Below are 10,578 nucleotides of genomic sequence, written 5' to 3' on the forward strand. Positions count from 1 at the left end.
CAAGCGAGTGGGGAACCCTGAGAACTGTCTGTCCGGGGTGGGGGTCGGGTCCCTTTAAGCACAGCCCTCAGCTAGCCTGAGACAGCAGCTCCACGCTCTAAGTCCTAACCTGATGCCCTGCCGGCACTGCTTCCGGCCATCCTTAACCCCGGTTCAGGGTCCACTCAATGTGGACGCGCTATTTCGAATTAGCAAAACACTAATTCAAATTAGTGCATCTAGACCTAAAAACTAATTCGAATTAGCTTAGTTGGAATTTACTAAATCGAATTAAGTTAGTTCGAATTAGTGCGGTAGTGTAGACATATCCTAAGGGCATGTCTACACTGCAAAGTTAATTTGAAATAGCGGCCGTTATTTCGAATGTACTTTAATAGCGTTTATACATGCAAACCGCTATTTCGAATTAAATTCGAATTTGGTAAACCTCATTCTACAAGGAGTAACGCCAAATTCGAAATAGCTATTTCGAATTAAATTAAATGCCGTGTAGACACTTATTTCAAAACAGGGGGCCTCCAGCCTTCCCAGGGAGCCCTAGTGGCCACTCTGGGCACAACTAGGAAACGTTATTCTCCTCTTCCTCAGCCCTGGAGGTATTAAAGCAGTAGACCCTGGCCACAGTGCCTGTGCCAGCTCCAAGCCTGCCAGCTCAGAGCCAGCAGTGGGTCCCTGACCCAGTGGCCCCAAACATGAGCCAGCAAGTCCCTGTCAGCCAGCCCTCCACCGCTCCCCAGGAGCAGTCTGCCAGCTCCCAGGAGCCTGACAGGGGTTCGCACGTGGCCTTTGGTGGCCAGGCTGGCAGCTATCCTGCCATAGACGGCCGCATTCCTCCATCCAGGGTGGAGATCATGGACCTTATTCAGGTTTGGGGGGGATGCCCCCAACGTCCATGATCTCCACACTAGACAGAGGAACGTGGCCGTCTATGGCAGGATAGCTGCCAGCCTGGCCACCAAAGGCCACATGTGAACCCAGGAGCAGGTTTGCATGAAAGTCAAGTTGGTCCAGCGAGACCCCCAAGCCTGAGCTTTCCCTCCCCCTTTTCCCGTTGCTTCCCCCTTCCAGCTCCCCCCTCCCAGGTTTCCCCCCCTCCTCTCCCACTCTCTCTCTTCCCCTCTCCTGCCTCCTTTTCCCAGGCTCCCCAGAGGTTCATCCCCCCCCCCCCAGTATTGTTCAATAAACCCGGTTTCTATTTTTGAACATACGTGTCGTTTGTTTGACATCAGGAAGGGGGGCTAGAGAGGGGTAAGTGGAAGGACGTGAAGGAGGAATGGGGCACGAGCCACCGGTGGGGAGGACCGGGGAGGCTCTGAGGGCTCTGAGGGGTGGACGCTGTCCCTCAGGGCCTCCTGGATCCTGACAGCCCCTCGATGGACCCCCCGGATGGGAGCCTGCAGCAAGTGCAGCCAGGCTGATGGCAACAACCCCACGAGATGCACCAGTGTGCCCAGGGGCAGCTCTGGCTCCATGTGGCCGAGTGCTGTGGTGTCCTGAGTGCGGGCACTCCGAGCACTCCAAGACAGGACTGCTTTGCTGTCCTTCATTGAGGCAGACAAGCAAGCGGGGAACCCTGAGAACTGTCTGTCCGGGGTGGGGGTAGGGTCCCTTTAAGCACAGAGCTCAGTTAGTGCCACACACTACGTCCTAACCTGCTGTTCTGGCAGCACTGGTTTTGGCCAGCCTTAACTTCGGTTCATGGTCCATTCAGTGTGGATGTGCTATTTCAAAATAGGTTTTGTGTATAGATGTCTTCTTTCAAATTAGCTTAATTCGAATTAACTATTTCGAAATAGTGCTGTAGTGTAGACATACCCTCCCAGGAAAAACTTAAAAAAACACGAATAGTCCAGCAGCACCTTAAAGACTAACAAAACATGTAGATGGCGTCATGAGCTTTCATGGGCACAATCCACTTCTTCAGATGACTGGAGTATTAGAAGTCTAGATCCAAGAATAAATAAGGGAAGGGGCATGAAGGAGCAGGGGAGAAAAAAAGGAGAGAGTGAGTAGATGGTTCAAGTAGTTACAAGCGGCTGATAAGAAGAAAAAGCACCTCCGTTGGTTGGTTGGTTACTTGGTTAAGTCATGAGGAAGAGCAAACGCGTTCGCTGGACGTGGCAGAGTTTTTTCAGACTATCTCCAGTACCCCGGACTGCCCACCCCCACCCCACAGGTTAGTTGTAGCCCTAGTCTCCTCTCTTCTAAGCTGAAAAGGCTAATTTTTTTAAATCTCTCTTCCTATGGGATCCATTCCAAACTCTTCACAATTTTTGTTGCCGTTTTCTGAACTTTTTCCAATGTCAAGATATCTTTTTTGAGATGTTGCGACCACATCTGTACATAGTATTCAAGGGCGACCATGGTATTATACAGAGGCAATAAGATATTCTCTGTCTTATTCTCAATCCCTTTTTTAATGACTCCTCACATTCTACTTGCTTTTTTGACTGCCGCTGCACACGGAGTGGATGTTTTCCGAGAACTAAACACAGTGACTCCATGATCTCTCTCTTGAATAGCTGTAGCCAACTTTGTCCCCATCGTATTGTATCTATAGATGGGACTCTGTTTTCCAATGTGCATTACTTTTCATATACCAACATAAAATTTCATTTGCCGTTTTGTTATCCAATCACTTAGTTTGCTGAGATCTTTTTAAAGCTATTCACAGTGTGCTTTGGTCTTAACTATCTTGAACCGTTTGGCATCACCTGCATATTTTGCCATCTCACTATTTACCCCTTTCTCTAGATCATTTATAAATAAATTGACAGACCTTAGGGGGACCCCACTAGTTACCTCTTTCCATTCTGAAAAGTTACCATTTATTTCTACCTTTTCATTCCTGTCTTTTAACCAGTTACTAATCTGCAAAAGAACCTTCCCTCTTATCCCATGACAACTTACTTTACTTAATAGCCATTGCTGTGGGACCTTGTCATAGGCTTTCTGGGAATCTAAGTATGCTATATCCACTTGATCCTCCTTCTCCACATATTTGTTGACCCCTTCAAAGAACTCTAGCAGATTTCTACAGCATGATTTTTCCTTACAGAAACCATCTTGACTTTCCCCCAACAAATTCTATTCATCCACGTGTCTGACAACATCATCCCTTACTATAGTTTCAACTAATTTGCCCGGTAGGGACATCATTCTGTAATTGCCAAGATCACCTCTAGAGCCCTTTTTTAATATTGGCATGACATTAGCAACCTTCCAGCCGTTAGGTATGGAAGCTGATTTAAAGGCTAGGTTACAATCCACAGTTAATAGTTCTGCAATTTCCCATGTGAGTTCTTCAGAACTCTTGGGTGAATACCATCTGGACCCGGTGACTTGTTACTGTGAAATTTATCAATGTGTTCTAAAACCTCCTCTAATGACGCCTCAATCTGGAACAATTCCTCAGATTTGTCACCTAAAAAAAAGGCTCAGGTTTGGGAATCCTAATATCTTCAGCAGTGAAGATAAACGCAAGGAATTTGTTTAGCTTCTCCGCTATGACGTTATCATCTTTGTGTTCTCCTTCAGCATCTTGATCATCCAAGGCCCCGCTGATTGTTTAGCCTGCTTCCTGCTTCTGATGTACTTAAAATATGTTTTGCTATTACTTTTTGCATATTTGGCTAGCTGTTTTTCCAACTCCTTTTTGGCTTTTTTATTATATTGTTCCATTAAATTTGACCACGTTTATGGTCCTTTCTATTTTTCTCACTAGGATTTGACTTTCACTTTTTACAAGATACCTTTTTATCTGTCACTTGCTTCTTCTATCTGGTTGTTAAGCCACGGTGTCATTTTTTAGTTCTCTTACTGTGTTTTTTAATTTGGGGTATACCTTTAGGCTGGACGTCTATTTCCATGGAGCTTGCAGAGATTCTACTTTTGTCACCGTACCTTTTCATTTCTGTTTAACTAACTTCCTTGGTTTTGTGTAGTTCCCCTTCCTGAAATTAAATGCCACAATGCTGGGCTGTGGAGGTGTTTTTCCCACCACAGCGATGTTACATTTTATTACATTATGGTCACTATTTCCAAGCGGTGCAGTTATATTTTCTTCTGGAACCAGATCGAGTGCTCCACGTAAGAGTAAATCAAGAATAGCCTCTCCCCTTGTGGGTTCCAGAACCAGCTGCTCCAAGAAACAGTCATATAAGGTATCAAGACATTTTATCTCTGCACACCGTCCTGAGGTGACGTGTACCCAATCAATACGGGGATAGTTGAAATCCCCCACTATTATTGAGTTTTAAAATTTGATAGCCTCTCTAATCTCCCTGAGCATTTCATAGTCACTATCACTGTTCTGATCAGATGGTCGATAATATATCCCTACTGCTATATTCTTACTATTGCAGCATGGAATTATTGTTCATAGAGACTCTTTGGAACGTTTTGACTCATTTCAGATTTTTACTTCATTTGATTCTACATTTTCTTTCATGTAAAGTGCCCCATCCCCACCAGCATGACCTGCTCTGTCCTTCCGATATATTTTGTACCCTGGTATGACTGTGTCCCATTGATTGCCCTCATTCCATCAATGTTCTCCTTTAAAACTGGGCACTCTAGTTCTGCCTCTTTACTATTTAGACTTCTAGCATTTGTGTATAAGCACTTTAATAGTTTTTCACTGTTTATCTCTCTGCCATTTCCCGATGTTAGACTTTTTTTTTCATTTGATTGTGTCTCATATGATCCAACCCGTACTTCCATTTACTCCCCCTGACTAGAACATAAAGCTTCTCTATTAATAGAACCTCCCCTAATAGAAGTCTCTGTCCGATCCATGTGCTCCTCTGCACCCATTGGGTTTCCCCCAGGCCTCAGTTTAAAAACTGCCCTATGACCTTATTAACGTTAAGTGCCAGCAGTCTGGTTCCATTTTGGTTTAGGTTGAGCCCATCTTTCCTGTATAGGCTCCCTCTATCCCAAAAGTTTCCCCAGTTCCTAATAAATCTAAACCTCTCCTCTCTGTACCATCGTCTTATCCCCACACTAAAACTCTGAAACTCTGCCTGCCTATCTGGCCATGGACATGGAACTGGAAGCATTTCAGAGAATGCTACCATTTTGGATTTCAATCTCATTCATAGCAGCCTAAATTTGGCCTCCAGTATCTCTGTCCTACCCTTCCCTAGGTCATTGGTACCTACATGTACCACGACCACCGGCTTCTCCCCAGCACTACACAGAAGACTATCTAGACCAGTGGTCCCCAAACTTTCGTGGCTGCCGGGTGCCCACGGGCGGTGCTGCTCATGTGCTGGTGTCCGGGAGTGGGGCCTCTCACGCACCGCACTTCCGGGGGTGGGGACACGCGTGCGCCATGCGTCCCAGGATGGGAGCTGCCAATGCGCACTGAGTCCAGGGCTGGCACCACGCATGTGCCGTGCGCTAGGAGCGGGGCCAGCCCAGATGTTTCAGTGGGCACACATAAATGCCCCAGAGGATGCCATGGCGCCTGCAGTCACCGTGTTTGGGACCACTGATCTAGATGTCTCGAGAGATCCGCCACCTTCGCACCAGGCAGGCAAGTTGCCGTACGGTTCTCCCGCTCATCACAAACCCAGCTATCTATGTTTTTAGTGATCAAATCCCCCAATTACTAACACCTGCCTTTTCCTAACAACTGGAGTTCCCTCCCCCAGAGATGTAACCGCAGTGCTAGAGGATACCCCAACATCCTCTCTAAGGAGGGTCCAAACTATGGGATCATTTCCCTCTGTTCTAGTTGACTATTCTCCTACCCTGAACCTTTCATCCTCCAGGGGATATCCCAGAATACGCGGTAAAACTGCACGGTCAGCCCGTCCATGCCCGAGGTTTTGTTGGTGGGCATAAGACAGAGGGTTTCCGAGAACTCGGCCAGAGTGAGAGGCATCTGTAGCTAGTCTCAGTCACCCATGCTGACAGTTGGTAGCTCAGTCCAGAGCACGCTGCAAGCGTTGGCTTTGGTTGGATCCGGGGAGAACAAACTGGTATAGAAGGCTTTGGCCCTTCCACGCATCTCCTCCAGCTCCTTGAGGGGGGTACCGTCCTCTGCCAAAAGGCAGGTGACGTGCTTTTTAGCCCCCCTCTTTTCTCCAGGGCATAGAAGAAGTGGGAGCCGCGATCTATCTCCCAAAGGAGACGGATGTGGGATCGAACGAAGGCACCTCGGTGGTCCTCAAGGGCCTGGAGTTCCTCTCGCTTTTCCCGGTACGCCTCGTGGAGGGGTGAATCCTTGGGGTCAGATACCAGGTGCATCTCAGGCTTCAAAACCTCCCGCTCCAGCTGCTCTATCGCCGCATCCCTCCGCCGGCTGGTGCCCCGAGAGTAGTCGCGGCAGACGAGCCTGGCGCACACCTTCCCCACATCCCACCATCGCCCAGCTGAGGGAAAGGCGGGCCACTGCCCCCGCCAGGCCAGCCAAAACTCCCGGAAGGACACCACAAAGTCTAAGTCCTCCAGTAGGCAATTGTTAAAGATCCAATTGGCTGGACCCAGCCTCTCCGCACTGAGAGGCTTTCATGGCCACCAAATGGTGCTCCATGCGTGGGGCTGGCCGAACGCCGGAGGAGTGGGTTCGTGCTAGATGGAAGCGAGATAGATAAATGTGGTCCAGTTGGGAGCGGCTCGACCGATTGTCCCTCACCTGGACAAATGTGAAGGTGCTGCTGTTGTCCAGGCGGTGGTCATGCCAGATGTCCACCAGGGAGAGATGGTCCATGTTCTTCCTGAGGACACCTGCTGTGACCTGTCAGTTCTTGAGTCCTGCATAGTCCTGGTCCTCCAGGGTGCTGAGGAAGGTGGCCATATGCTGATAAAAGGTTACCCAGTCTGGGCCCATGTTTGGGGCATAGACGTTGACCAGGATCAATGTCTGCCCCTCCATGAGGACCCGGACTTGCAGCAGGTGACCTGGGATGACTTTGGTGACCCCCAGCACCTCAGGCTTCAGGGCTGGGTAGAACAGGGTGACCGCCCCAGCCGCTTGAACTCTGAGGTGGCTGTAGTACACCCTGTCCCCCCCCACTCCAGCCAGCCTCGACGGATGGAGTCATGTGGGTCTCCTGCAGGAAAACCACCGAGTATCTCCGGTCCTGGAGGAAGGTGAGCACCCAGCTCCTGCAGAGACCCGCCCTACAGCCCTGGGCATTTAAGGTGGAGATGTTGGTATCTCTCATGATGAGGGCTGGGGTGGATTCTCATGGGCAGGGTGATCGTCGGCCCCCCCCCCGCAGGTCCCGCAACAGGCCGTTCCCTGACCTGAAAGCCAGGAGAGCTGTCATGACCATGAGGGATAGGCAGGTAGCCTGGGGACTAAGGGCTTAACTGTACCTAGCCAGGTAGCAGTCAGCCAATAGAAATGCAGATAGGGATTTCAAACTGAGACAAAGGAATTTTTGGTTTTTCCCTCCTTTGTCCATGGGCAGCAGACTCTCAAGATACTGAGGGTCTTGTCCCTCTCCAAGAAAAGACTCCATCTGTGAGTAGTGCAAAGTCTAGATAAATCTGATAGGTTTTATTGTTTTATGGTTTGGGAATGGGACTCTGATGTCTGTGCATTTAGAAATGGGTTTTCCTCTCTTTTATAACCAAGTTTTGTTTCCATGGGAAAATTCCCCATGAGTTTTTTATTTGGTGGCTCTTACCATCTAGCCAATCCAGCTATGCTTGTAACAGGACCATTGTTCTGAGAATAAAAGTTCTTTCTTTTTTATTAACCTGGTGTCGGTTTAGTTCTGTGTCCTGGGAAATCTGTCTGTGGGATCCGCATGCCTCTGACCAGGGGTTAGCAGCCACAGATTGCAGTTTGCATTTTCTCTTTTCTTTTTCAAGCTCTTTGGGGAACAGAGTGTAGGGTGCCCTGGGGTTGGTTTCAAGTGTCCACCCCGTTTGTGGGTTCAAAAGCACTTGATGGTGGCAGCGGATTTTTATTCTCAAAATCTAGGTGTTTAGGATTTTGGGGGAAGTTTTATACCAAAGCCCGGAAAGAGAAGGTTTTGGGGTACTTTCGCGGGTCCCCACTTCTACATTCATCATGCCAGAGTGGGGAATCAGCCATGAAAAGAGCGTCCTGGAATTTGCGGGTCTGGTGGTAGGCCGTGATGTCCTGCCTTTTGGTCCCCCTTCCCTCCTGCAACAGGGCCCTCGTGGCCCCGAGAACGCGGTCAAAGTCCCCCCAGCTCTGAAGGGCGAGCTGCACATTACCCTTGGCCCTGCAGGTGTCCGCAACGAACTGGCAGGCAGGGATCCAATCCCCGGTGCAGTGCCAGAAACCATTGCACTGCACTGCTCATCCTCATCCCCAGTGAGGGAGGGGGCGGCGGAGGGAACAAGGCATCCCCTAGGGAACCGGGAATGGGGGACACGAATACCACCCCCTGAGGGCCACCCACAGCTGGCGGGAGCGTGACGGACCCCGTGGGGGTGGCAATAACAGTGCAATGTGGGGGGACGGTGGAGGGGGAGCAGGTATCGCAGTGGGAGCAGGAGGGGGGTAGGATCAGGGCTGGACAATAGGTCAGAACAGAGGTGGGGATGAGGATGGTGGAGAGAGAGGGGTCAGGAAAGGGAGTGGACTCGGGGCTGGAAAGAGGCTCATAAAGAAGGGTGGGATCGGGACCGAGAGGTTGAATGGGGATGACAGGGGGATCGGGACAGGGAGGGGGACTCGAGGGTAGAATGGGGTCAAGGAGACAATCCCCCAGGGGGCTCACCTGGGAGAGAGCCAGGGGGGCAGAGGCAGCGCCAGGGACGTTAAAGGCCGGTCTGCAAGCCTAGTCAGAGCCTCACCAGCAAGGGAGCCAGAAGCCTTCCCAGCCCAACCCAGTGAGGAACCAGAGCCGGGGGGCGCTGACGACTGGCCTGGACCAACTGCCGGAGGACTGCTTGGTGAGTCTGCACATGTGGCCGGTGCACTCCAACACTCACTGCCCAGAGGACCTGCCCAGGAGCCAGGTACATCTCGGGGTCGGGGGGGAATGGAACCGGCGCAGGGGTAGCCGACCCTGGTCTGGCAGAGGGTCAGCGGGCTGCGGTACGGGCCCACGCTGGCCCAGCCATGAAAGGTCAGAGTGTTTTGGATACAGATCCCTGCTCACCCAGCAGCCGACAGCTCAGCTGCAGTTAGGGCTCTGGACTGGGTGGTGAAGGCAGGACCTGCATCTCCTATCACACACAAATCAGATGGCAGTCTCCCCTCCCTCTTGCTCCCTGCTGCCAGGAGGTGGTGGCTTATTCAAGAGCTTCAGAGAGGGAACCGAGTTAGTCTCTAAGATTTTCTAACAGGAAAATCTTAAAAACCCACGAATAGACTAGCAGTACCTTAAAGACTAACAAAACGTTTAGATGGCGTCATGTGCTCTCATGGGCACAGCCCACTTCTTCAGATGCCTGGAGTATTAGAAGTCCTGTTCCAAGAATAAATAAGGGAGGGGCAGGAAGGAGCAAAGGGAGAAAAAAAGAAGGGAGTGAGTAGATGGTTCAAGTAGTTACAAGAAGTGATAAGAACATCGAGCACCTCCATTGTTCGGTTGGTTGTTTCAGTCATGAAGATATGCAACACAGTGTACAAAGCAGGGTGTGGTGCGTGGGAAATCTGGATCTTCTGTGGCAGAGATTTCATCTTCATGCTGATGAATTTATTCATCTGGCTCTGTGACACCATCTAGCAGAGGGGTTGAGCAATCAATTTTGCAGGGGGGAGGGGACACTTAAGGAATGTTGGTTGTGGTTGCGGATTGGCTACTGTCCTAGAAGGGGTGACTGGCTACTGTCTTGGACCCCCCCCCCCCCAAAGGAAAACAGAATATAAGAAAGGCCAAATTGGGTCAGACCAAAAAGTCCATCTAGCCCAGTGTCCTGTCTGTCCACAGTGGCCAATACCAGATGCCCCAGAGGGAGGGATCCCAACAGGTAATCCTCATGTGATCCCTCCCCTTTCTTCCCCTTCCAGAGAAACAGAGGCTAGGGATACCATTCCTGTTCATCCTGGATAATGGCCATTGATGGATCTAACCTCTGTGAATCTATCTAACCCTGTTAAAGTTCTAGCCTTCACCACATCCTCTGGCAAGGAGTTCCACAGGTTGACTATGCGCTGTGTGAAGAAACACTTCCTTTTGTTTGTTTTAAACCTGCTGCCTATTCATTTCATTTAGTGACCCCCTAGTTCTTCTGTTGTTGGAATAAGTAAATAACTTTTCCTCATTCACTTTTTCCATACCTGTCATAATTTTATAGCCCTCTATCACATCCCCCTGCAAGGTAGAGCTAGACTACATGTTTTTGTTGGAAAAAGGTATGCAACATGCTCTTTGCATTTTGCGTACATTTTTCTGATTCTTTTATCAGAAGAAGCTTTTTTGACATTTGGCCCGTTTTAGACTGTCCGAAATGTCAGAAAAAAACCGTGTTTCGGAATCCCACTTCTTCCTCGTAGAACAAGGAATACAAGGGCTTCTGAAACAGAGCGTTTTCTCTTTTGTAAAAAAAGTGGACACAGTTTTCAAGATATGAACATCCCATGGTTTTATATAGAGGCAATAAGATATTCTTATTCTCTATCCCTTTTCTAATGAATCC

Source organism: Pelodiscus sinensis, chromosome 6, assembly GCF_052426305.1.
Source record: "Pelodiscus sinensis isolate ZL-2025 chromosome 6, ASM5242630v1, whole genome shotgun sequence".
NCBI lineage: Eukaryota > Metazoa > Chordata > Testudines > Trionychidae > Pelodiscus > Pelodiscus sinensis.